The sequence below is a fragment of the Chiloscyllium plagiosum genome, chromosome 41 (assembly GCF_004010195.1).
Source record: "Chiloscyllium plagiosum isolate BGI_BamShark_2017 chromosome 41, ASM401019v2, whole genome shotgun sequence".
Classification (NCBI taxonomy): Eukaryota; Metazoa; Chordata; class Chondrichthyes; order Orectolobiformes; family Hemiscylliidae; genus Chiloscyllium; species Chiloscyllium plagiosum.
In genome coordinates this window covers 15,611,061-15,638,145 of record NC_057750.1, presented here as the reverse complement: position 1 = coordinate 15,638,145, position 27,085 = coordinate 15,611,061, and the positions used below count along the sequence as shown (strand labels likewise).

Here is a 27,085-nt window from a genome sequence, read left to right as displayed (position 1 = left end):
GAAGGGTCTGTTTCCATGCTGTACATCTCTATGACTCTATCTACAAGATGCACTGCAGCAACTCACCATGACTCCTTAAACAGCGCTTTCTAAACTTGCAACCTCTAACCCTTAGAAGGATAAGGGCAGCAGATACCTGGGAACACCACCACCTACAAGCTCCCCCTCAAACCACTCAGCATCCTGATTTGAAAATATATTGCTGTTCCTTCAGTGTCACTGGGTCAAAATGCTGGAACTCTATAGTCACTTCCCACGAATGAACTTGAAAAATTGTAATTGTTTGTTTTTAACCATTGATCTAGACGGATATATGAATAGGAAGGGTTTGAGGGATATGGGCTAGGTGCTGGCAGTTGGGACTAGATTGGGTTGGGATATCTGGTCGGCGTGGATGAGTTGGACCGAAGAGTCTGTTTACGTGCTGTACATCTCTATGAGACTCTATGACTCTATAAATAGATAGGGTCAGGGAATTTACTTGTGGTGCAGAAGGTGAATAGTTTTACTCGACTCCATCTGTAATATAATCAATGAATAGCTCCATTGGCCGGACCCCAGTGTGGATTTGATTGGTGCCAACACAGGGTCAATCTCTGTCCTGGCTAGGTTGAGTTTGGTACTTACGTCCTTGCTCTACCTGCAGTGAAAGTTGCGACTTTCCTCCCATTGGAAGGAGGAACAGAGGAACACTTGCCTTCGAACAGAGAACTGTAGCAGAAGATTGGTTATTTAATGAAGCAGGACAGGAGGAACCAGCTAAAACGTAAGATTACATGAGATGGGTCATGTGGAGAAAGAAACTGGCACAAACTTAGTAGGCTGAATGGCTATGCTCAAACATTTATGTGACATAAGATTCTTTGAACAGGCTGGAATGGTCTTCTGGCTCTATTTAACTATCTATGCAGCTACTCCTATTTCCCCATAGTGAAAAGCCAATCCTCTCCCTTGAACCCTCAAACCTCTCCCCATTTCCATCATACCCTTTCCAACTTCAGCTAGTCCATAGCTCCCATTGATTCAACCCTCACCTCCATTCCTACAGCTTTCCTGACTTCCATTCCTGAATCCTGTGTGAGCTTATAAATGCAATAAGGCCCCTGAATGGGTTTCTCTTTCCAACAAATTCACCTGTCTCAGCACCATAGCTTCACATTGGCCTTCCATACAATCAACAGAATTACACATTATTGCTCTTTTTCTTTTGGCGCAGGCACTCTGACCACCTTGAAAATGTTACCAGACTTTTCTCTCGCCGCAGATGCCATCAGATTTTGAGTTTCTCCATCATTCTCAGATGTCTCCTCTTTGTTGTCCAACTCTATAGGACTGCCTTCACCTGAGTCCAGATTCATCAGAAGATGTCTACTAATGGGTTCTCCTCCCCTCTTGCCCAGGCACAAGTGAAATTACCAAAAAAGCATGCCAATGCTCTTACTTTTATTCTGTCCTTTAGTGACATTAACTAACAACCAGTTTTTTTTTCAAAACAACCTATCTCTCTCTCTCTTTCGATGCATCCACTATAATTTGCCCCACCAGCAATTCCATGTTGCCATTCATTGTCAGAATATTTGCTATTAGGTAGATGAGCAAACAGCTAACAGAGGTTGCAAAGTTATTCCGTTTGCATTTTATCTGACTGTCTTTTGATCATTGTCTGATTCTTCCTCCACTGCCCTTTCAGACAACACATTCCAGATTGCAACAATTTACTGAATTTTAAAAAAGCTTCATCTACCCCCATTTCCTTTTGCCGACTGTCTTCTGCCTGTGTCCTTTACTTACTGACTCACCTGCACCTGGAGTAAGGACAGAAAAAGGCCTGGAAAAACTCAGCAGGTTAGACAGCGTTGGTGGACAGAAACAGAACTCACAATTCAGATCAATGATCCCTCAATTCCCAACATTTGCACTGTTTTGCCTTTGAACTCCTGCCACTGGAAACAGTTAGGATGCTTTTAATTTTCCTTTAACTTTCTCTGCTGTAAAGGCAACACTTTGAGCTTCTCCAGTCTCTCCACATCACTGAAATCCCTCATCTCTAGTAGTCACTCTGGTAAATCATCTCCACATCCTCTCCAATGCCTTACCATTTATCATGAAATGCAGTGGCTAGAATTGGATCAGTACTCCAGTGAGACCTAACCAATGTTTTTAATAGCGTAACCTAACATCTTGGCGTTTGCATCGTAAGCCTCTGTTAACAAATCTGAGGAGTTAGTACATTTTAACAACATTACCAACTTAGCCAATCATCTTCAATGATTTCTGTATGTATCAGAGTGATGAATACTTATGAAACAGAACAGGGAAGCTTTGAGCATGGGACCTGGAGAGGATTGATGGTGAAGGAATGGAGAAGAGGGCACGGATGTTGTTGAGTGTGATGGTGATGACGGTGGTGGTGATGGTGGTGAAGGAGGGGGTGAATGGGGTACAAAGTGGGAGTGAGAGGGGTTCTGGTAACCATGTGGCTCGGAGGCAAGCAAAAGGCACAACTATTACTTTGCAGTCATGACAGCAGGTCAGCTCAAAGACAAAGTCCCACTCAGATCATTCACACCATCGCCCCTGCAAGTTGTTCTATAATTACAGGACAAAAGGTTGCCCATTCAAGAGATGGGACAAATAGTCCAAGTAAGGGACAATGCCTTAAAATACAAGATAACTGGTCACACCATATTGGCCCCATGTCTCTGTTTTGTAACCCCATTAAACTGTATCATTTCATTTACGCTATCCCCCCATTAGTCATGGAACCAAGGGACTGGGTATCAACCTGTTTTTGTAACTGCATGTATCCTTCTACACCCTTTGGACAGTGTACTTAATCTATCTGGATGAGGACCTAACACTATCAGTGAACTCCAGCTGCTGTGACTGGGTTCAATCAAACGGTTTTCCGGCACATACAGAATCTTTGTTCCCACCTGAGCTTGTTTCTATGGGCTCAACCAATAAGGATGTTGCTTTATTGGTCCTGACTCTACATTAGCTGGGCATAATGTGGGCATAGGAATGCATCAAGGTGTACCTCATGAACCTTGTTAAAAATCACACAACACCAGGTTATAATCCAACAGGTTTATTTGAGACTAATGAACAGGTTCATTAGTCTTACAAGATGCTCCCAATGTTCTTTCTTTAAAGGTGAGAACAGTGTTGATCTGACCCAATATTTCTGTGTTAGCTAATCAGATTGCAGGGGGTTCACTGTGAGAACTGTTTACCTTCAACCTCACTCTTATTGTCTTTGTCATCTTCTAATACTCTTACCATTTTGATTTGATTTGATTTATTATTGCCACATGTACCGAGACAGTGAAAAATATTGTTTTGCATCCAATAGACAAATCATACATTACATAAGTACACAACATCAGGTTATAGTTTAACAGCTTTATTTGGAAGCACTAGCTTTTGGACTGCCGCTCCTTCATCAGATGGTTCTCCAAAAGCTGGTGCTTCCAAATGAACTTGTTGGTCTATAATCTGGTGCTGTGATTTTTAACTTTGTACACCCCAGTCCAACACCGGGGGGCACCTCCAAATCACTGAGTAAGTACATCAGGGTAATAGAACAGGGTGCAGAATATAGTGTTACAGGTACAGAGAAGGTGCAGAGTAAGGTCAAATCTAATGTATGAGAGGTGTGTCCATAAGTCTGGTAACAGCGGGGAAGAAGCTTGAATCTCAAGTATATCTTCTTCCCTGCAGTTATCTAATCATCTTCCCAACAATAACTGCTTAACATTTTTATGGGACACCATGGCGTTTTCTGCCTAAAATCAGGACTAAAATCAGTTAAGTCGTTTCACTAACCACTCTGATGGACCACTCAATTTCACTTTCAGGGGATTACCTTGCAAAGGCAACAATGGTAGGGCCCTGGGGAGTGTTGCTGAACAAACAGACCTAGAGGTGCAGGTGCATAGTTCCTTAAAAGTGGAGTCGCAGGTAGACAGGGTGAAGGCAGTGTTTGGCATGCTTACCTTCATTGGTTAGTGCACTGAGAACAGGAGTTGGGATATCATGTTGGCTATATAGGACATTGGTGAGGCCACTTTTGGAATACTACATTCAATTCTGGTCTCCCTGCTATTGAAAAGATGTTGTTAAGCTTGAAAGGATTCAGAGAAGAATGTTGCCAGGATTGAGCTAAAGGGAGAGGTTGAATAGGCTGGAACTTTTCTCCCTGGAGCAATGGAGGCTGAGAGGTGCCATATGGAGGTTTATAAAATAATGAGGGACATGGACAGGGTGAATAGCCAACGTCTTTTTTCCAGGGTAGGGGAGTCCAAAACTAAGGGGCATTGGTTTAAGGTGAGAGGGGAAAGATTTAAAAAGGACCTGAGGGGTACGTTTTTCATGCAGAGGGTGGTTGTGTGTATGGAAAGAGCTGCCAGAGAAAGCTGGAGGCAGGTACAATTACAGCATTTAAAAGGCATCTAGATGAGTATATGAACAGGAAGAACTTAGGGGTATATGGGCCAAATGCTGGCAAATGAGACTAAATCAGTTTACGATGTTTGGTCAACATGGACAAGTTGGACTGAAGGGTCTGTTTCTGTGCTGTATGACTGTATGATGCGATAACTAGACTCCCTGTAATCATAAATGAAGCTATAACTTTCATTCCTGCCAACCCATTCCTCCAGGGGTAATTCAATCCCATCCACAGCTAATGTCTTTATTACCCCAGCTATCACTGGTCCAGAAAACTCGGCACACTCCACTTTGTCTTGGATCAATGGAACCAGGATATACTCCCCACCTGTTCTATTTACTAACATTTTGGTTTTCATTTAACTCTGTGGAGGGAAAACTAAATCCATCCTCAGCCAGGAGAGTTTTAGTCACACTCAGGCGACTCTGTGTGGAGTTTGCACATTCTGCCTGGGTTTCCTCCAGGTGCTCCGGTTTCCTCCCACAATCAAAAAATGTGCAGGTTGGGTGAATTGGCCATGCTAAATTGTCCATAGTGCTAGGTGAAGGGGTAAATGTACGGGAATGGGTCTGGGTGGGTTACGCTTCAGCGGGTCGGTGTGGACTTGTTGGGCCGAAGGGCCTGTTTCCACCCTGTAAATAATCTAATCTAATCTAATCTAATCTGTATCCCATAGAATTGTTATGGGCTTAGATGCCTCCTTTGAAGAAAAAGGGATTATCTTCTCTTTTACAAAAAAACCATCATACGTCTCACCCAACTCAGGAATTACTCTGCACTCACAGCAGGATTTACCTTCTGTCTTTTAGTTGCAGTTAAAATTGTAATCTGATCCATGGCCTTGTCCTTCTAAATTTCATTTTCAGATTCAAAGTTCCATTCACAAAAAGAGAGCATTGTTGTCTAGGTCAGTCATTATGCCTACACCTAGTGGCCCTTGAGAAGGGGATGGTGAGCTCTCTTCTTGAATCACTGCAGTCCTCAGGGTATAGGTAGACCCACAATGCCGTTAGGGAGGGAGTTGCAGTATTTTGACCCTGTGGCAGGGGGTCACTGGGTCAAAATAAATGTCAATTTATTTTGAAGGTGGCGTGTGGCTTGGAGGGAACATGCAGGTAGTGATATTCCCATGTATCTGCTGCCTTTGTCCTTCTAGATGGTGGTGGTTTAAGTCTGGAAGGTAATATTGGAGGAACATTAGTGAACTTTAGCAATGCATCTTGTAAATACACATTGTAGATAGCTCTGAGTGATGATGCATAATTGGTCAAGCCTGTAGATCTCTATGACTATTATTATGTAGATGTCAGCATTGTAGATTTACTAAAACAACTTGGCTAAGGTGCAGACTGCTCTGCAGCACACGTCTTTTAAACTATTGCTGGAATTTTGTCAGGGTTTATAGCCCTTACAGTAACCAGGGCCTCCAACCATTTCTTGACATCATTGGAATGAATTGAATTGGCTGAAAACTGGCACCTATTATGCTGGGAACCTTTGGCAGAGGCGGAGATGGTTCATCCACTCAGCATTTCTGGCTGAAAATTGCTGCGAATGCTTCAGCCTTATCTTTCACACTAATGTTGGGCTCTTGCATCATTGAGGATGGGATATTTGTGGAGCCTCCTCCTCCAATCTGTTGTTTCACTGTCCATCACCACTAATGACTGAATTTGAGAGGATTGCAGTACTCAGACCTGATCCATTGGTTGTGGAAGTGCTAAGCTCTATCATGTCCTATTAATGTGTTTGGCACACAATTAATTCTGTTTTCTAGCTTCACCAGTTGATATTCTTCTCAGGATGTCTGCTGCTGCTCCTGGCATCTGCTCCTCCAGGCTTCATTGAACTGAGATTGATCCTCTGCTTGATTATAATGGTAAAGTGGCAGTTTGTGTTGGGGAACGAATCTGCTGCGAGTGCTGTTGATGGCTCACAGTGCCACATGGATGCTCAGTCTCAAGTTATTAGGTGTATTCAAAGTCCACTAGGAGAAAGTGAGGGCTGCAGATGCTGGGGATCAGAGCTTAAAATTGTGTTGCTGGAAAAGCGCAGCACGTCAGGCAGCATCAAAGGAGAAGGAGAATCAACGTTTTAGGTATAAGCCCTTCTTCACGGCTTATGCCCAAAACGTCGATTCTCCTTCTCCTTTGATGCTGCCTTACCTGCTGCGCTTTTCCAGCAACCCATTTTTAAGCTGTGTTCAAAGTCCATCCCATTTAGCACGGTGATAGTGCCACACAACAAAATGTAAGGGATTTTCTTGTGGAACCTGGACTCCACAATGACTAGGTGGTGACTACTCTTACCAATATGTGGTAACAAGGAGGTGGTTTCCTTATCCATGTTTTATCTGAAGCCATAGAGTCATACCACATGGAAACAGACCCTTCAGTCCAACTAGTCCTTACCAACAATGTTCCCAAACTAAACTAGCCCCATGTGCCTGTATTTTGTCCATATCGCTCTAAACCTTTCCTATTCACGTACTTATCCAAATTTTTTTTAAATGTTGCAATTGTACTTGCACCCATTTCCTCTGCCAGTTCATTTCACACACGATCCATTCTCTATGTAAAATAAGTTGCCCCTCATACCTTTTTAAAAACCTCCTCCTTTCACTTTAAAAATATGCCCCCTAGTTTTGAACTCCACCACCGTAGGGAAATGAAATCCTTGCCATTCACCTTATCTATGCCCTTTATGATTTTATAAACCTAGAGACAGTCACCCTCAATCTTCTACACTCCAGTGAAAATAGACCCAGCCAATCCAATCTATTTTTGTGCAATACAATACCACCATTTCCGGCAAAATCCTGGTAAATCTTTTCTGAACCCTCACCAATTTAATAATACCCTTTCTATAGCAGGGCAACCAGAACTGAACAGTTCTCCAAAAGGAGCCTCACCAACATCCTGTGCAATCTCAATACGACATTCCAACTCCTATACTCAAAGATCTAAACAATGAAGCAAGCATGATAAAAGCTTTCTTAATCACCCTGTCTATCTGTGATGTGAATTTCAAAGACTTATGTACCTGAACCCCTAGCTCTCTCTGGTCTACAACACTAGGCCCTACTTTTAATTGGTAAAAACAATGACTGCAGATGCTGGAAACCAGATTCTGGATCAGTGGTGCTGGAAGAGCACAGCAATTCAGGCAGCATCCGAGGACAGGCAAAATCGACGTTTCTGGCAAAAGCGGGCTTTTGCCCGAAACGTCGATTTTGCCTGTCCTCGGATGCTGCCTGAATTGCTGTGCTCTTCCAGCACCACTGATCCAGAACCTACTTTTAATTGTATAAATCCTACCCTTTGTTGTTTTACCAAAATACAACACCTCACATTTATCAAAATTAAACTCCATCTGCCACTCCTCAGTTCATTGATCCAATTTATCAAGATCTCTTTGAGGTCTTAGGTAACCTGCTTCACTGTCCACAATGCCACCAATGTTGATATCATCTGCAAACCCTTCAGACTTCATGAAGTCCAGAGTCAATGCTGATGATTCCCAGGTTAGCTCCCGCCTGACTCTATACCACAGTGCCACCATCTCCACTGGGTCTGTCCTGCTGGTAGGACAGCGCAATGATGATGGTATAATGATGGTATTGTGACCTTGATCACTGGATTACTAGTCCAGTGAAATACCACTGTGCATGGTTTCCTGTACATCCCAGTGTGTGTGACAGGACAGAGTGTGCGCTATCTTTTCATTTCATTGTGTGCGTTTGTGGAAAACCAGACTGAGATTCTCAGCACCAACTTGCATAAACCAGATCTGAGTGCATATGAAAAAGTGAGTGCCCCAGCCCCGAGTGTGTGTGCGTGTGCGTGTAAAGCATGAACGAGTGTCCCAGCACCGAGTGTGTGTGCGTGTGCGTGTAAAGCAGGACCTAGTGTCCCAGCACCGAGTGCATGTCGTGTAAAGCAGGACCGAGTGTCCCAGCACCGACTGTGTGCACATGTGTGTAAAGCAGGACCGAGTGTCCCAACACCGAGTGTGTGGGTATAAAGCAGGACCAAGTGTCCCAGCACCGAATTTGTGCGTGTAAAGCAGGACCGAGTGTCCCAGCACCGCATGTGCGTGTGTAAAGCAGGACCGAGTGTCCCAGCACCACATGTGCGTGTGTAAAGCAGGACCGAGTGTCCCAGCACCGTGTGTGTGTAAAGCAGGACCGAGTGTCCCAGCACCATGTGTGTGTGTGTGTGTGTGTGTAAAGCAGGACCGAGTGTCCCAGCGCCGTGTGTGTGTGTAAAGCAGGACCGAGTGTCCCAGCACCGTGTGTGCGTAAGTAAAGCAGGACGTAGTGTCCCAGCACCGTGTGTGTGTGTGTATGTAAAGCAGGACTGAGTGTCCCAGCCCCGTGTGTGTGTGTTTAAAGCAGGACCGAGTGTCCCAGCACAGTGTGTGTGTGTGTGTAAAGCAGGACTGAGTGTCCCAGCACCGTGTGTGAGTAAGTAAAGCAGGACCGAGTGTCCCAGCACCGTGTGTGTGTGTGTGTGTATAAAGCAGGACCGAGTTTCCCAGCACCGTGTGTGTGTGTGTGTATGTGTGTAAAGCAGGACCGAGTGTCCCAGCACCAACTATATGCGTGTGTGTATAAAGCAGGACTGAGTGTCCCAACACCAAGTGTGTGTGTGTGTGTGTGTAAAGCAGGACCGAGTATCCCAGCATCGAGTGTGTGTGGGTGTAAAGCAGGACCGAGTGTCCCAACACCGTGTGTGTGCGTGTGTAAAGCAGGACCGAGTGTCCCAGCACCGAGTGTGTGCGCGTGTGTAAAGCAGGACCGAGCGCCCCAGCACCGAGTGTGTGTGTGTGTGCGCGTGTGTAAAGCAGGACCGAGTGTCCCAGCACCGAGTGTGTGTGCGTGTATGTAAAACAGAACCGAGTGTCCCAACACCGAGTGTGTGCGTGTGCGTGTATGTAAAACAGAACCGAGTGTCCCAACACCGAGCGTGTGCGTGTGCACGTGTGTAAAGCAGGACCGAGTGTCCCAGCACCGAGCATGTGCACATGTGTGTAAAGCAGGACCGAGCGTGTGCACATGTGTGTAAAGCAGGACCGAGTGTCCCAGCACCGAGCGTGTGCACATGTGTGTAAAGCAGGACCGAGTGTCCCAGCACCTAGTGTGTGTGCGCATGTAAAGCAGGACCAAGTGTCCCAGCACCGAATTTGTGCGTGTAAAGCAGGACCGAGTGCCCCAGCACCGTGTGCGCGCGTGTGTAAGGACCGAGTGTCCCAGCACGTGTGTGTGTGTGTGTAAAGCAGGACCGAGTGTCCCAGCACCGCGTGTGTGTGTGTGTGTGTGTGTGTGTAAAGTAGGACCGAGTGTCCCAGCTCCGTGTGTATGTAAGTAAAGCAGGACCAAGTGTCCCAGCACCGTGTGTGGGTGTGGAGAAGCAGGACCGAGTGTCCCAGCACCGACTGTGTGCACATGTGTGTAAAGCAGGACCGAGTGTCCCAACACCGAGTGTGTGGGTGTAAAGCAGGACCAAGTGTCCCAGCACCGAATTTGTGCGTGTAAAGCAGGACCGAGTCTCCCAGCATCGAGTGTGTGTGTGTGTGTGTGTGTGTATAAAGCAGGACCGAGCGTCCCCAGCACCGAGTGTGTGTGCGTAAAGCAGGACCGAGTGTCCCAGCACCATGTGTGTGCGTGCTCGTGTGTAAAGCAGGACCGAGTGGCCCAGGACCATGTGTGTGTGTGTGCGCGTTTGTGAGTGAGAGAGAAGCAGGACCAAGTGTCCCAGCACCGAGTGTGTGTGCGTGTATGTAAAACAGAACCGAGTGTCCCAACACCAAGTGTGTGCGTGCGTGTGTAAAGAGGACCGAGTGTCCCAGCACCAAGCATGTGTGCGCGTGCAAAGCAGGACCGAGTGTCCCAGCACCGAATTTGTGCGTCTAAAGCAGGACCGAGTGTCCCCAGCACAGAGTGTGTGTGCGTGTGTAAAGCAGGACCGAGTGTCCCAGCACCATGTGTGTGTGTGTGCTCGTGTGTAAAGCAGGACAGAGTGGCCAAGCACTGTGTGTGTGTGTGTGTGTGTGTGTGTGTGTGTGTGTGTGTAAAGCAGGACTGAGTGTCCCAGCATCGACTGTGTGCACGTGTGTGTAAAGCAGGACTGAGTGTCCCAGCACTGTGTGTGTGTAAAGCAGGTCTGAGTGTCCCAGCACCGTGCGTGCGTGTGTGTGCGCACGTGTGTGTGTGTAAAGCACGACTGAGTGTCCCAGCACCGACTGTGTGTGTGTAAAACAGGACTGAGTGCTCCAGCACTGACTATGTGTGTGTGCGCGCATAACAGGACTGAGTGTCCCTGCCGAAAGAATCTGACTCTGACACAATGAGGAAAACTCTGTCTAACTCAGATTTCTATATCACTTACTCTTCAGATGAAGAACATTCACCCAAGGAACAGTTCAACTCGATTTGGCAATGTATAGTCACACTGCGTTTAACAATTTCAAACCATAAACATTGTCTCATATTTGTTTGAAATAGACACTGATGACAGGAACTGAAATGCTGCATGAATTCAGCAGAGCAGGGAGTCAATGCAGAGAAGCAGAGTTCATAGTTCAGACCACTGATATTTCATGAAAACGGTTAACAATTCCCCAGCTGCAACTTACATCTCTTCTCGAAACACCCTTTTCTTCATTTTTCCCATTGTCACTTTCCACCATCATTCTGTCTGTCATTTCAACTCTTCCTGTTTCACAGACACCATTTGTTCTACTTTTCCCCTGCTCCCACCAAGGTACTACTGAAAACCTCAAAAATCTCAATGTTTTCAGTACCAATTAAAAAAAGAAAAATCAATGGAAAACATTCATGCTGTTTCTCTCTCAACGATGCGAATTAATCTGCTGAATTTTTGGTATTTCCTGCTTTTATTTTGCATTTATAAAGGGAGGGCGAGGTGAAATCTATTCAGTGTCACAATTTCATAATTCACACCATCTACATTTTCCACATTTAAAAACATTTCTGCCATACAATTACATAGTACACAGTAGGTGATCATTAATTGGTCCACACTCCCCATCCAACCTGCACAGTATGAGACCAGTGACACACACTTCCAATGACTGCCCCTCCCAGGAGCACAGTGAATGCTGCATCAGTGAATTCAACATTGGAGGTCAACGATGAAACCCCCTTTCCTACGACCTTTCAATCTCACTGGGGTATGGGTCCCAAATACAATGACTCTTACTGGCGTAAATGTCCCATGCACACAGACTCTCACTGGGGTATAACTTCCCCACACGTATTGACTCTCACTAGGATAAGTGTCCCACACACACTAACACTCACTGGGGTATGACTCCCACACTCTCAGGCTCTAACTGGTTTACAGGTCCCATGCACTCTCAGGCTCTAACTGGCTTACGGGTCCCATGCACACCCACGCTCACTGAGGTAAGTATCTCACACGCACCGACTCTCACTGGGATACGGGTCCCCAACACGCACCGACTCTCACTGGGGTTCGGGACACACACACACACACACACACACACACACACACAATCTCATTGGGGTATGGATTCAATTTGATATTTCATTTGACACAAGTGTCAATAAGAAAGAATGGCATTAGTAGGAATAGCGAACTTGAGGCACAATTTTAAAATGTTTAAACAGGTAGTCAAAATAAGACAATTTAATTTAATCCTTCTCCTTTGTAAATAAAATAAAAGCTGCCAAAGAACTGAGGTTCCGTAAACTTAAAACTGGCTCTACAGTGCAGCCTCAGCTCCACACGACTCGTCAGGAAATATGAACTTTTTCAGGGTTAATCTTTTCTTTTGAGACACAAAGGACTGCAATTAGAAAAAAAAAGTTACATCATGGAAAACTGAAAGAATCGCATTACCTTCAGTGCTTTATCCTTTCCTGTGGAGCCCTGGCTCAACGTGGAACTAGCTAGGGGAACCCGATGAAGCTTGAGTCCTCTGTAACACCCTGCACTCTGATGAACAGACAGAGAGAGCCTGACAGGCAGCACAAGCCCCTGTGTGAGTAAGGGAGGCAAGGCTGGCACCGTCCCAGGAGGTGGGCCCCTTTGGACGATTGGTTCAGGCCATTCTGACATCAAGCTGATGGGGCTGTCCAGGATGTCAATCTTTGCTGGAAGCTCAGTCAGTTGCAGGGAGTGTTAGACTGCCTGGGCTGTTCCAGCTTCTCACTCAAAGAGACAGAATTCACCCCGCTGCAATAATCTTAACTCGTTTAAAACCTCACACCTTTGTGGGTCAATTTTATTAAAGATAGATAGATAGATGGCTAACCCTTTTGACACCAAACCTGCAATAACTTTGCACTAACCTTTTCAACGGAGAGAACATCCTGAGATGCCGCACAGAACTGGCAATGGGCCACAGATCAGGCAGAGTGACAACACTTAGCCCACAAGGCCCGAAAATGCTTTGGTTAAAGCGGAGAGGGAAATGGAAATGCAGAGAGCATTCAGCAAAGAACAGCACAGCATAGGGAGAGCTGGTTGGTGACCTGTAGTGGGGGGGGTGAATGTGTGAGGATCGCAGGACTGTGAATTACACGGGGAATTGTCAGGGTTGAAGTCAAGAAGCCCAAACTAAGCGGGTTGAGTCATGGAAAGGTATGGATTCACACTCAACCCCTCGAATCTGCACGATGTGATCACAGCTGGCACTCCTACGCAGTATTGACAGTGATGTGTTAAACCGAGGCACTGCACTCAGATCCCATGCCACTTTTGTGAAGAATACTGGAGACATTCCATTTTTTTCTTACTGGCTAACGTTTGTCCACAGCCAACATTGTTAAAACTAATTATTCTCATATTGTCATATGGCAATTTCGGAGCATATTACGAGCAGGAGAAGACCATTTTGCTCATCATGCCTGCTCAACCATTCAATACAGTGATCTTCAGCTTCAACTACACTTTCCTATCTGCCTCCCTCAATTCTACAACCACCTGGGGGTTAAGAGTTGCAAGGATTTACAAACCATCGAATGAATAGGTTGTTTCTCATCTCAGTCCTAAACAACATTTCCTTTTCCTGAGACTGTACCATGTTCTAGATTCTCCAGCTTAATCTAGGGTGAGGGAGGGGGTAGGGGAGTCGACTCCATCTAGAAAGTTGTATGTTTCAAAGCAATCACCTCTCATTCTTCTAAAGTCCTAAAGCATAAAGGCCCAATTTACTTAACCTCAACCACTGAAACAGTCTCATGAATCTTCGCTGCACAGTTGCTGACGCAAGTATATTTCTCCTTGGGTAAGGAGGCCAAAGCTGCACCGTACTCCTGATGTAGTCTGCATTAAAACACTCTCTCATTACACTAAAATAAAGCAAAAGAATGAAGATGCTGGAAATCTCAAGCGAACAGAAACTGCTGGAGAAATTCAGCAGGTCTGGCAGCACCTGTGGAAAGAAAGCAGAGTTAAAATTTTAAACCTTCCTCAGAGCTGATAGTATCTAGGAAAAGATGGCATTTATGCTGACGACAGGGGGCTGGGTGGAGGGGTAAAAGGAGTGAGTGGAAAGACAGAGATGGAGCTCAGAAAAAGAATGACAGTTAGGAATACAAAGGGATGGTGAAACCATGCTCAGGAGAAAGAAAAGCTGATAATGGGGATCATAAGTGAAAATGGGTTGACTATGGGGAAAGCACCGGTGTGTGGGGGTGGGTAAAGGACATGAAGGTGTCCAGGTTCCAAAATTATTGAACTCAACATGGAGTCCTGAAGGGTCTCCTAGCAGAAAATGAGATCCTGTTCTTCTGGCTTGCGCTGAGCTTCACTAGAGCAATACAGCAGCCTGACACAAAATTGTTGGCTGGAGAACACGGGGGTAACTCAGGGTCACCTTGCAGAATATAGGTGTTCTGCAAAGTGATTGCCCAGTCTGCCTTTCATCTACCCAATGTAAAGGAGTTAACATTATGGACAACGCATACAGCAGACCAGATTGAGTGTATTGCAGGTAAATCGCTGCTTCAAGCTGTCTCTGAAGTCTTGGATTGTGAGGAGGGAAGAAGCAAAGGGGCAAATGTTACACCTTCTGCAAATGCGTGGCAAGGGGGTGTGGGTTGTGGGGAAGCAGGTGGAACAATCCTGGTTTCTCCCCACAACCTTTTCTCCAGTATGTTGATGCCATCATTGACATTCCTTCCTTCTCTCATTCAGAACTGGAAAAATGTATCAATTTGACTTCCAATTTCCACCATGCTTTTACCTTAATCTGGTCCATCTCTACTCGCCCCTTCCCTTTCTTGACATCGCTGTTTCCATTTCTGGGGATTGGCTGGCCATTGATTAACATCATAAATCCAGTGTCGCCCACAGTTATCTGGCCTATACATCCTCACACCCTGCTTCGTGAAAAGACTCCATCCCATTCCCCTAATTCTCCATCTCGGTCTGTTCTAATTATACCACCTACCGAAGGGGCCTCAAAAATTTGCACTGAGGATTCCCCTCCACAGTGGTTGTCACAGTCCTGAGCTGTGTCCCACCGATTTCCCACAGTTCTGCCCTCACTCTTTCTCACTCCTCTCACAACACTGATAGGGTCCCCTAGTCCTCAGTTTTCACCCCAACAGCATCTACATCTAAGACGTCATAACGCACCATTTCCAGCCAGATGTTGCCACTAGACAGCATTTCTCATGCACCATTCCCTCTGGAATACCCAAATGCACTCCTACTCCCAACATCTGCCACAGCAATGGCCTCTTCCCGTGCAATCACAGAAGGTACATAACTGCCCATTTACTTCCTCCCTCCTCACTATCCAAGAGTCCAAAACACACCTTCCAGATGAAGCAGCGATTTACCTGCACTTCACTCAGTTTAGTCTAATTGTATTCGCTGGCCAACATTTCTACCTTCTACAGTGCTCCAGCAAGGTTCAGCTCAAGCAGAAACATTAGCAACTTGGGGATCCTGCGGCCTTCAGGACTCCATATCGAGTTTTATCATTTGAGAGCCAAAGCACCTTCTCCTATGTCCTTTACCACCCTCACACCCCAGGTCTTTCACCTATTTATGGTCTCCATTATCAGTGTTTTTTTCTCTCCTTAGCATACAATCATCCATCCCTTTGTCTCTTTGTTGTTCTCCGAGCTGCATCTCTGCTTATCTGTTTGCTCCCTGAGGATGGGACCTCCCCATCCTCAGTCTTCAGCAATATATATCATGCTTTCCTAGGAACTATCAATTCTGAAGCAGGTTCATTAGACTTGAAACGTTTACTTTGCTTTCTCCACAGATGCTGCCAGACCTGCGGAGTTTCTCCAGCAGTTTCTCTTTTTTTCCCACATCTACACTGACTCCATGGTTCCTCCATCATTGCAGTGACTCCACTTCATTGGCTGTAATGCCTCAAAGCTTTATAAAAATGCAAGTCTTTTATTCCTTAAACTTAGTGCGTAAGGTTGATGCAGAAATCGATGCAGATGCAAGGATAGACGGAAATAGGCAAGTGAACGTACCCTGGGATAGCGTACAGACAGTTAAGCATCAGTACTTTACAAAGTAGATGTAAAAAAAACCTCAATGAAATCAATTCTGACAGTGAGACGTGTATGGAGTGTCAGCAGTTTAGGGTTGATATAAAAGCAGCAGGCGAAGCAAGTGCTATACTGAAACTATAGGCTGCCCATTTTGGAGTTCAGCATTGAATAAATAAGTCACCAGTGTTCTGCAATTCTGGGATGGTGCAGTCCATGCACAGATACTGGACATGCTGGTGTCAATATCTAACTTGGGCAAGGGTACTGCAATTGCCAAATACCCCACAATCCCAAGTGTGCCCCTTACAGCCACCTGGAACCTCCAAGGATCCATGCTGAACCCCTTCCAACCTCATCTGGAATCAACAGTGACCCATGTCGAATCCATCACACCCTGTTATTCTGAAACTTACAGGGATTGATGCTGAACCAGTCCTACCCTCTCACTGTGAAATCAGTCTCACTGCCATCTAGCTATTGGGATTGCTCGGCATTGACATTTCTAAACCTGATCCCAAAAACTCCGCAACAGCCCAGCATATTACGTCAGTCATAACAGAAGAGAAAATTTAGTGTCTGTGTTTGAATGCATGAGACTTCTATATCATTTCCATTAAGGATAGTTCCATTTACAAACTTGTTTTAGCTCCTTCACAGGATATGGGTGTCACTGGCTGGGGCAGCATTTATTGCATTCATAGTTGCTGTTGAGAATGTGGTAGTGAGCTGCCTGCTTAAACAGCTGCAGTCTGTTGCGTGTAGGTAGATCCACAATGCTGTTATGGAGTAATTCCAGGATTTTGACCTAGTGAAGGAATGGTGATACATTTCCAAAGTCAGAATGGTGAGTGACTTGGAGGGAACTTGTAGCTGGCGATGGTCCTATATATTTGCTGCCCTGGACTTTCTAGTTGGAAGTGGTCATTGGTTTGAAAGATACTATCTTTGGAGCGTTGGTGAATTTCTGCAGTGCATCTTGTAGATAATACACACTGCTGCTATTGAGCATCCATGGTAGAGGGCGTGAATGTTTGTGATGCCAAACAAGTGGCTGCTTTGACCTGGATGGTGTCAAACGTTTTGAGTGCTGCAGAAGCTGCACCCATTCAGACAAGCCATGAGTATTTCGTCACTTGTGCCTTGTAGATGGTAGACAGGCTCTGGCCTACCCTTGTCTAGTCCAGTTCAGTTTATGGTCAAAGAATACTGATTGTGGAGGATTCAGTGATGGTAAAGTCACTGAGTGTCAAGAAGTATTGGTTAAATTCTTTGTTGGAAATGTTCATTACCTTGTGACTATTATTTGCTACTTGTCAACCCACAGCTGGAGATTGTCCAGGTCTTGCTGCATTTGGACATGGAGTGCTTCGGTATTAGAAGTTGCAAATAGTGCTGACCATTGTGCAGTCCTGAACGAACATCTCACTTTTTACCTTATGATAGAGGGAAAGTCATTAATGAAGCTGCTCAAGATGGTTTGGCAAAGGACACTACCCTGAAGAACTTAAAAGTGCATTATTACCACCTCCAATTCCTCTGTTTTAATACAGCACTCTCCTTCTTTCCCTCCCCTCCCCTATATTTGTTGTTGTTGCTGTTGCACTACCTCTGCTGGGAAGTGCTTATTAACTGAAATCATCAATTTTACAATTGCACAAGGAACTCCTGCATAAGTATCCTGGAACTGAAATGACTGACCTCCCACAACCACAACGATCTTCCTTTGTGCAACATGTGACTCTAAGCAGCGTTTTCCCACTGAACCACTATGTTTTTATTTGTAAGACTCTTGCTGATTACGCCTGCGATATTGAAATTACTGGATCTTACACCAGTGGTGAGAACCACAGCCAGGGGGTCACTATACAGGACCCTCACCCATCTGACAAAGACCTCAACGAGACCAAACCGTTCCAGAGTATAAAAAAATATGGCCACTCCACTTGGTCAAATGCCTTCTCTGCATCTAAAGACATCACCAAACCCTGAACCAATCGTTGCAAACAAATTTGGACCATATTCAGTAATCTTCTATTAATGTACTGGAGGATCTGCAGCCCTTTAGAAAACCTGTCTGGTCCTCCTTAACAAAGAGGGCAACAGCCTCGTTAATCTCAACACAAGTGCCTTGGATAGGATTTTGAAGTCTGAATTTAACAGCGAAATGGGTCCATACGAAACAGTCCTCCAGGGTCTTCCCTTTCTTGAGGGTGGGAGAGATGTTAGCCTCTGGGGGATGGTGGGAGATAGTCATGACTGCCCAAATAGTTGTACATGTCCAGCATCGGACCGGACAGGATATTTATAAATTCTTTGAAGAATTCACTTGGGAGACCATCAGGGCTGGGTGCCTTCCCTTCCCTCTTTGGAGCTGTCTTACTGCCTCCTGTATCTCTTGCACTGTCAAGGGGGCGTTAAGAGGAGACGCCCGTTCCGAGGTCAAACCTGGAAGGTCCAGGTCCTCACAGCATTCCAACATATATAGTTCGGAGTAAAGTCTCCGAAACGCTGCACTGATTTTTTTTTTTAAAAAAAAGAGTCACAGGTAAGAATCCCAGTGCCTTCTCTGATTGATGTAATGGATTGGGGGAGAGGGGCAGGGGGTATTTTACCTGGCCAGGTATTTGCCTGGCCTATTGCCATGGTCAAACAGCCTTTGTTTCACAAAAATAAAAGTTCTCTCTTTGCTATCCGAGTGAGCATGGTGTCCAAAGTAACCTGGAGAACTGTGACTTTTTGCAATTTAGTCACTGATGGCCTATCAAAATATGCTGTCTCGGCTGCCTTCAACATGCTCTCCCTTCGGCTCAACAAGTCCCTACCGATGCTCTGAAGCATAACCCACCCAGACCCATTTCCTTCTGACTAATGCACCTAACACTATGGACAATTTAGCATAAATCAATTCATCTAACTTGCACATCTTTGGAATGTGGGAGGAAACCAGAGCACCTGGAGGAAACCCATGCAGACACAGGGAGAATGTGCAAACTCTACACAGTCACCTGAGGCTGGAATGGAACCCAGGTCCCTAGCACTGAGGCAGCACTGCCAACCACTGAGCCAATGCCGTGAACCTGTTCCATTGCCCTTAATCTTAACTTCCAAATACACTGCCGCATGATCAGAAATGGCTATGTTTCCAACTTTACAGGACATCACTGAATCCAGAAAAACCGAAGAGCTAAAAAAGGTCAATTCTGGTGTGAGACTTGTGCAAATTAGCGAAAAAGTTGAAGTCCCTACCCGTGGACATCTCCAAATGTCCACCAGCCCCAATTCCATGCATAAGTCAACCTGTTGCTTAGGTGGCAGCGGGATGTTTGAGGGAACCTCTAGGCATTCTATCCATGAGGTGATTCTCCTCCTATGATAGTATGTCGCGTTCCAAGGGCAATCAATCAATTTAGAAAGTTCATCAGTCACAAATTTGAGGGGGTATATCTGGGGACAGTAAACATTGAGAATGCCATACTCTTCACCATGTATTAAAGCTTTAAGGATTACAAACCACACATATTCATCTTTATCTTGATCTAATAACTTAAATGGGAGAATCTTCTGGACAAGAATGGCCACCCCACTGCTCTTAGTGTTAAAGGACAAAAAGAACCCCTGATCAAACCCACCCTGTTGTAACTTTAGATGCTCCTTATCAAAGTGGGTTTCTGGCAACAGGGTAATATCAACCCTCTCATTCCTGAGACTCCAAAGTTTTTTTTCTCTCTTGACCGGAAAGTGACCCCTGTTAATATTTCAGATGACACTTAGCCATAATTTCTCTATAACAACCCTACAGCTCCCCCCAAGAGGAAGAACCCTACTCACGACACGCCAAATGTAAATAAATGGGAACTCATGGAGTCTAGGAAATACACACACTAACAAAAAAAAACTTTCAAAAACTACATCGACTAAAAACCAACAAACTAAGCCAATTACAACATACAAAAAAAACAGTTGATGAGAGCCTCTCACCCCTCCCCACAGGGGGCACTTACACTACCCATATATACCTCTATAACTCCTTCTAGCTTGAGCCACGCCCCAAACTCAGGCGAAGGATAAAAGAAAACTAGGTATTACAAAGAAATTGAAAGTGGGCATTTCACCCATCCCTACCCATACATTGACCTCAATTATCACTGAAACAATCCAATAACACTTTCTGTAATAAAAAGAAGTACACCATGTAGAGGTAAAAAGGGAAAAGAGAAGCGACCGATTACTGTCCACGTTCTTTGGACCATCCGGTCTACTTCAAAGTGTCCAGAAAGTTCTGTGTCTTTTCTGATGAGTCAAAGACATACACAGACCCTTCATGATTAAAATGGAGCACCGTCAGGTACCTTATGAAATATTGAATATCTAGATGCCTCACCTCAAAAGGACCTCCTCTTGCGGATCACAGCCGCTGAAAAGTCCTGAAAAAACATAACCTTGGATCCTTTGTAAATCAGGGCCTGTGGAGCCTTACCTAGTGATCTGAAGGCTTCCATTACCTTTTGTTTGTCCCTATAGGACTGGAATCGCACTAGGACTGGGTGGGGTGCTGGTCTGAACTGGGTCTGCGCACCACCACCTGGTGAACTCTATCGATCCATACCCGGCCCACTTCAGCCTCCCAGCTCACGATAGCCATTCTTCAAAAAAAACCCAAACAAACAAACAAATAAATAAATAAATAAATAAAGTAAAAATAAAATTATTAATAAAAAAATATAAGAAGGCCGGCTGCTTACTTTCCTCTCACTCCAGCAGTCCGACCACCGGATGTTCTTTCTTTGACTTTGTTTTGAGGTTCTCGACCTGCTCAACTAAAGGCCTGTACCTGCTTCTCTCGGGCCTGGGTACATCCTGCTGAGGACTTGACCGTGGTCTCTGACAGCGATGTCCGTTGCTTGACCTCCTCCACTCCCCTGAGACTCTGCAGTTCCTGCTCATGCGTCTGCAGCATGAGTGAGATTGGTTCCAGACTGTTGCAATTTTCTTCAATTGATGCTTCGACCTTCTTCCGGAGCTTCACAAAACTCTGCAGCTAGGCCTTGTTGAGTAGGGGAGTCCATTGGGATTTCAGTGGAGGCTGAAGTTGCGGCCACTGGCATGTCTGATGCTGCAGGGGAATGTCCTGCCTGTTGCGATGTATTCGATCCTTTGCCTCTGGTCATCTTCCCTCACTACAGAGAAGGTATGCAGCAATTCTACTAATATTAAACTATTGATTTTCTCCAAAATAGCTTAGATGGGGAGGGTAAAAGCATCACTTCGCCTGGGTTATGGTGCAGAGCTCAACAAAGCCGACCTGTTAGATCGCTGCCATCTTGGATTCCACGCCCCCCCCACCGAGTTCCCACATTTTAATTTACAATATTCTTACATTTCTATTTACAAACAAACAAACATTCTCTTATTCTAAATTTACAATATTCTTGCATTCCTATTACAATGTTCCTATATTTCTATTTATAATGGTCCTACATTCTGATTTATGTGCCTATGTACTATGTTCCTATATTCTAAATTTACTGATAATTTTACACTACTATTTAAAAGATTCCAATGATCAAATTTGATATTTCTAAGTTCCAATATTCATATATTTCAAATTAAGATATTCCTGCATCCCAATTTTCAATACTGCTGTGTTCTTAGTTGCAATACATGTTTGTTAGTGTTTCAATGTTTTTTACATTCCTCAACACAATATTTATAAATTTTAGTTATTTACAATTACAACTTTTCTATATACAATTTTGCAGTGTTCCTACATTTTTACAACATCCCCACATTTTAAGTTATCATACGGTCTAATATTCAATGGAACATTTCAGCTATGAAGAAAGGCTGGATAAGCCAAGGTTGTTTCTTTGGAGCAGAGAAGGTTGAGGGGTACCTTATTGCAGTGTATAGGATGATGAAGGGGAAAGACAAAAGGTTTTTGGGGGTGGGGGAGGTGGTTGGATTGAGGAAATATTGTTTCACCCAGACAGTGGTACATGGGAGACAGTTGAGGTGAGTAATTTCAATCTTTAAAAAGTACTTGGACAACCATCGAGTTGTTATAACATTAAAAGCTATGGGCCTAGTGCAGGAAAATGGGATTAATGTGTATTGTGGTGTATTATTTGGTGGTACAAACTAGATGAGCCAAAGGGCCTCTTCTGTACTGTATGATTCTAATGATGTTCCTGCCTACTATATTCCTACATTTTAAAACATAAGATAACTATATTCAAAATTTACAATAATCTATACTTCTATTTACAATGTTCCTATGTTCCAATTTACAATATTCTCAGATTTCAATTTACAACATTCCTCATTTCAATTTACAATATACCAGCATTCCAAATTACATTTTCTACATTCTAATTTACAACAGCCTACATTCCTGCTTTAAGATTCACACTTATAATATTATCTACATTCCTCAATACAATATTTATATGCTTAGTTATTTACAATTACTATCTTTCTATACAGATTTTTTTTCTCTGTCCTTACATTCTATGTTACCAAAGTCCCTCTGTTGTAAATTATAAGGCCCGTGTATGAGCTTATGATGCTGTACATACTAACTTACAATATCCCTACATTCCTGTTTACAATATTCCTATGTTCCTAATTATGATATTCCAACATATGGATCAATGTTCCTGTTTACAATGTACTGAGGAAAGTAAGAAACAATACTTATATGCCCTTACATAGAAAATTAGCAATTGTAAATAACTTTTATATAATTTTCTTACGTCCTTACAATCCTAGCTATGATGTGCATGGATTAATTCCTATTTACAATGGTCCTACGTTTGTGAAATACAGTGGTGTAATTAACAGAGGGGTGCTGAGGTCTGCTACATTCTACAGTAAGACAGGGATTGACCTTTGAATGAAAATGTGTTGAGTGTGAATATTCAGCATTCTCGGACAGAGACTGAGAGCAGTGTTTCTAACTGAAGGTCCCGCTGATGTTACAAGCCCACAGTGCCAGCCAAAAGTGGGTTTTGTTTCATTCAGCCTGGTCATCGTTGAAGAATTGCTAGCTGCGTGCCATAAATATTTAGATGAATTTCACAACCAGAAAATTCATGACAAAGAAGAGTTTACAACTTTCTCTATTTTGGGCTTTTCTGGTCAGAGGAATATTTGGTGGATGTTAAGTCACAAACTGATAACAGAAACTCCTCTAAACCAGGATGCATCTCAGTCACGATGTAGATCTGGATTGTTTCTAAAGGTACTTATTAAAGGTCAGCCAACTATACTGGAGTATTGACTCACGTGGGTTCCATGCACAGCCCCCTCACCTGAACTTGCTCTAAGCTGATCAATCATAATCTTTCAATTTGTGCTCAGTGTAATGCTTATTGGCTTTAAAACTAGCTGACACAGCACTACCATTGATTCCAATATTTGCAGATGGAGCTTGATGAAGTTCTGCTTTTGCATGGACCTGCCATCACTCCTCATGGGAATGGGTTTGGACAAGAGTCAATCGATTTGCTTCTGTATATCCCTAAAATACTAGAAATGCTCTCCTTGTGTTTCACTGAACTGAATCAGAGAGACCCTGAGCGCAAGGAATAACAATGCAGAACACCAGGGGAACAAGTGCCTTAAGATGGTAACTCACCAAGGCTCCTCCAATGATAGCATGATGCAAATCTTCAAACATTACCATCCAGAAGGTCAAGGGCAAAAGATACATGGGAACACCACAACTTACAAGCTACAGTCAAAGTTGATGGGACAGCATTCAAACTTCAGATCTACCAACTACCACAAACGTTCCCCAAGGGGGGGGGGGGGGGGGGGGGGATGCATGGGCAACTCTGTGTAAGGAAAAAAGACTTGCATTTCTCTCTCACCATCTTAGGTTATCCCAAAGCACTTTACAGCCAAGTAATTACTCTGGAAGACTGGATGCCGTTATGGTGTAGGAATGTTTAGCAAGATCCCAAAGCAATAAGATAGTGACCAGCTGATTTGGTTTAATGACAGGTTTCACAGATAAATATTGGGGACTGTTGTGGCACTGTGTTAGTGCTCTACATCTAGGCCAGAAAGCCTAAGTTCAAGTTCTACTTGTCTCAGAGGTCTGTCACAGAAGGTCTGAACAGAAGGATTCAAAAATAAATCACAGATATTGTCCAGGACAGTGAGTAGAATGACTAGAAATAGTGCTATCGGATCTTCTGCATTCCCACAAGGGTCCATACCTCATTCAAAATGTAACAGCTCCAACAGTGCAGTGTCAGCCTGTGTGATGCACTCAAGGTTCCAGAGTGTGATTTCAACATATGATGGTCCAAATCAGAGGTGTGAGTGCTACTCACTGAAACACAGCTTTTTATCTTAGTTTGTTCATGGGATGTCGGCCACATTGGTTCAGTCAGCATTTACTGCACATCTCTAATTGTCCTAGACAACGTGGTGTTGAGCTGACGTCTTGACCCTGGCCCCATCTCAGGAACAGGTATAGCATAAGTTTAGATGCAGAGTAAATCTACCCGAACATAAAGGCAACTCCACTCTTAACCTCAATGTAAAGCTCTCTCCACTCTATCCCAAATACTTCCAGGAGAGGGAGAGAATGGGGTCAGATACAAAATTAATGCTCCCTCTACACCATCCCCAAATACTCCCAGGGCAGGTACAGCGCACTGAATTAGATACAGAGTAAAACTTCCCCTACACTGTTCTCAGAAATACTCCCAGCATAGAACAGGTTTGGATACTGATTAAAGTACTGCTTTCACTGTTCAAATGGCCCAATTTTCACAGCAGTGATGCACCAATTCTGTGAACATTATCTCAGGCTAGTGGTCATGGATACATAGATGGGAATTAATCCATTTTTTTCTCTTCATCTCCTCCATCTCTTCATTTACTGAAAGTAAATAGGACAGACTGCTGGATTGGGAAAAATGTTAAAGCTCATTCCATCGCAGTCCTTCTTGTTAATAGCACACAGCCATTACCATCTTATTCTTCAACGATTTAATAACAGACTCAATCGTTGCACTACATCATGGACTCATTTGGTCTATCCTTCTCTCCTTTGTGGCTGGCAGGAAATCAATGTGACAGGGCTCATTAAAAAATTCAAACTTTTCATATGTAATGAGTGATTTTATTACCATGTATATTTTAATGAGAACAGTGATAAAATATTGTGAAAAGCTTTCAAACATCACCACAATACTGCGCCTTTTAATAGTTTTGAGAAAAATGAAGAGGTATATTTAAACAGAAGTCACTGGGTGGTGGGAATGGGATTGGAGGGAGTATGATGAAGGGCTGAAGGGTGTGGTGAATCTCCAGGAATAGGGGTAGGGCAGGGATAACGGAACAAAGAAGCTGAAGGAACAAAGTCCAAGCTTTTCCTTGGGAGCTCAAAGAATTTCTTATACAGCAACAAATCACTGCCTCCCTTGGTTTCCTCTTGGGTTGAATCTTCTGGAGAAAGCAACAAATCAACTTAAACACATGTATGTGCAAATGGAGTAATTATTATAAAAAGGAGGGTGCCTATGCTGACATTCCCAGATCTCAGGGCATTGTGCTTTGCCAAGCTTCTCCTCAAACTCTGCACCCTCAACCATCCTCCTTTGTCAAGAGGGACCCCCTTATTCAACCCTAAAGGAGCCTCACCAGAAACAGATTTCCTGTCAAATATTTTAAAGTGATCAATATCCTTCAATTCCTTTCACAGAATTAATTTTAGATCGAACAAGGCTGCTCAAATCAATCATTTGGGACCCTGTTAAAAGCCTTGCTAAAGTCTACATAGACTACATCAAAACCAATCCTTACTGATCCTCCTGGAACATTAATTTTAAAAACACAAAGTCTCTGGGACTTGGCAGGGAAGATGTGGAAAGGTAGACAAGCAAGAGGCTGAAAGAACACAGCAGGCCAGGCAGTATCAGGTAGTGGAGAAGTCAATGTTTGGGGGTGGAAAGCTTCTTTTTGAGAGAGAATCTATGATCAGTGAGCAGATGCAGATGAGGGAATTTCTTCTTGGAGAGTAATGAATCTGTGTGATTCTTTACTACAGAGGATTCTGTTAAGGCTAGATTATTAAGTGTACTTCAAAATGAAAGTGTCAGATTTTAAAATTAATAATAGAAGGCAGGGAAGTGGAGTTGAGGATTCTCAGATTAGCGCCGAATAATTGTGTTGCTGGAAAAGCGCAGCAGGTCAGGCAGCATCCAAGAAGCAGGAGAATAGACATTAGGGGCATAAGCCCTTCTTCAGGCTTATGCCCGAAACGTCGATTCTCCTGCTCTTTGGATGCTACCTGACCTGCTGCGCTTTTCCAGCAACACATTTTTCAGCTCTGATCTCCAGCATCTGCAGTCCTCACTTTCTCCTAGATTATCAGATTAGCTATGATCTCACTGAATAGTGGAGCAGACTCAATGGGCTGAATGGCCTTTCTGCTCTGGTGCCCTGAACAGTTCAATCAAATCAGTCAGACATAGAGTCAAGAGTTTCTACAGCACAAAAGAGGTCCTTTGTCCAATCATGTCCTTGCCAGTCATCAACTATCCTTCTACATAGCCTTATTTTCCAGCACTTGGCCTGTAGTTTTGTATGCTATGGTTTTGTCAAGTATTCATTTATTTGTTCTTAAAACATCAAGAGTTCCCATGTCTGCCATCACTTCAGGCAATGAGTGCCAGCTATCCACCAGCCTCTGGCTGAAAAATCTTTCCTTCAAATCCCTCCACACCTCCTATTCCTTACATTAAAACTCTATCCCCTGTTTGTTGACCCTGATAATCAGGGGCAAGCGTTTCCATATCTAACCTAATTGATGCCCCTCAGAACTTTGTGCACCTCAATGGTGATCACTCACATGGCCTTTTCTGTTCCAAAGAAAACAACCAGAACCTATCTAGTTTCTCTTCAAAGCTGAAGCACTCCAGCTGAGACAATGCCCCAGTGAATCCCCTCCCTAGTAAAATCACATTCATCCTAATATCGGATGACCAGAATTGCACAGCACTCCATGAGTAGTCTAACTTCATGTACAGCGCTACCGTAAATGTCTTGTCAAGGCACTGAATACAAAAACTAGTGAAGTCAAGCAGCCCAAATTGCCTTTT

At 44.0% G+C, this 27,085-nt stretch overlaps 1 long non-coding RNA gene across 1 annotated transcript in view; it reads right to left on the bottom strand.

Moving 5' to 3' along the window:
- LOC122542885 overlaps positions 1-12,441 on the bottom strand; it is a 13,279-nt gene extending 838 nt beyond the window's left edge. Inside the window, exons 1-2 of the long non-coding RNA XR_006309880.1 lie at positions 12,340-12,441; positions 8,238-8,242 (exon numbers count right to left, since the gene is read on the bottom strand). This is a non-coding gene — a long non-coding RNA (uncharacterized LOC122542885). The remainder of the gene's footprint in view (positions 1-8,237; positions 8,243-12,339) is intronic.
- Between the last annotated feature and the right edge of the window lie 14,644 nt (positions 12,442-27,085).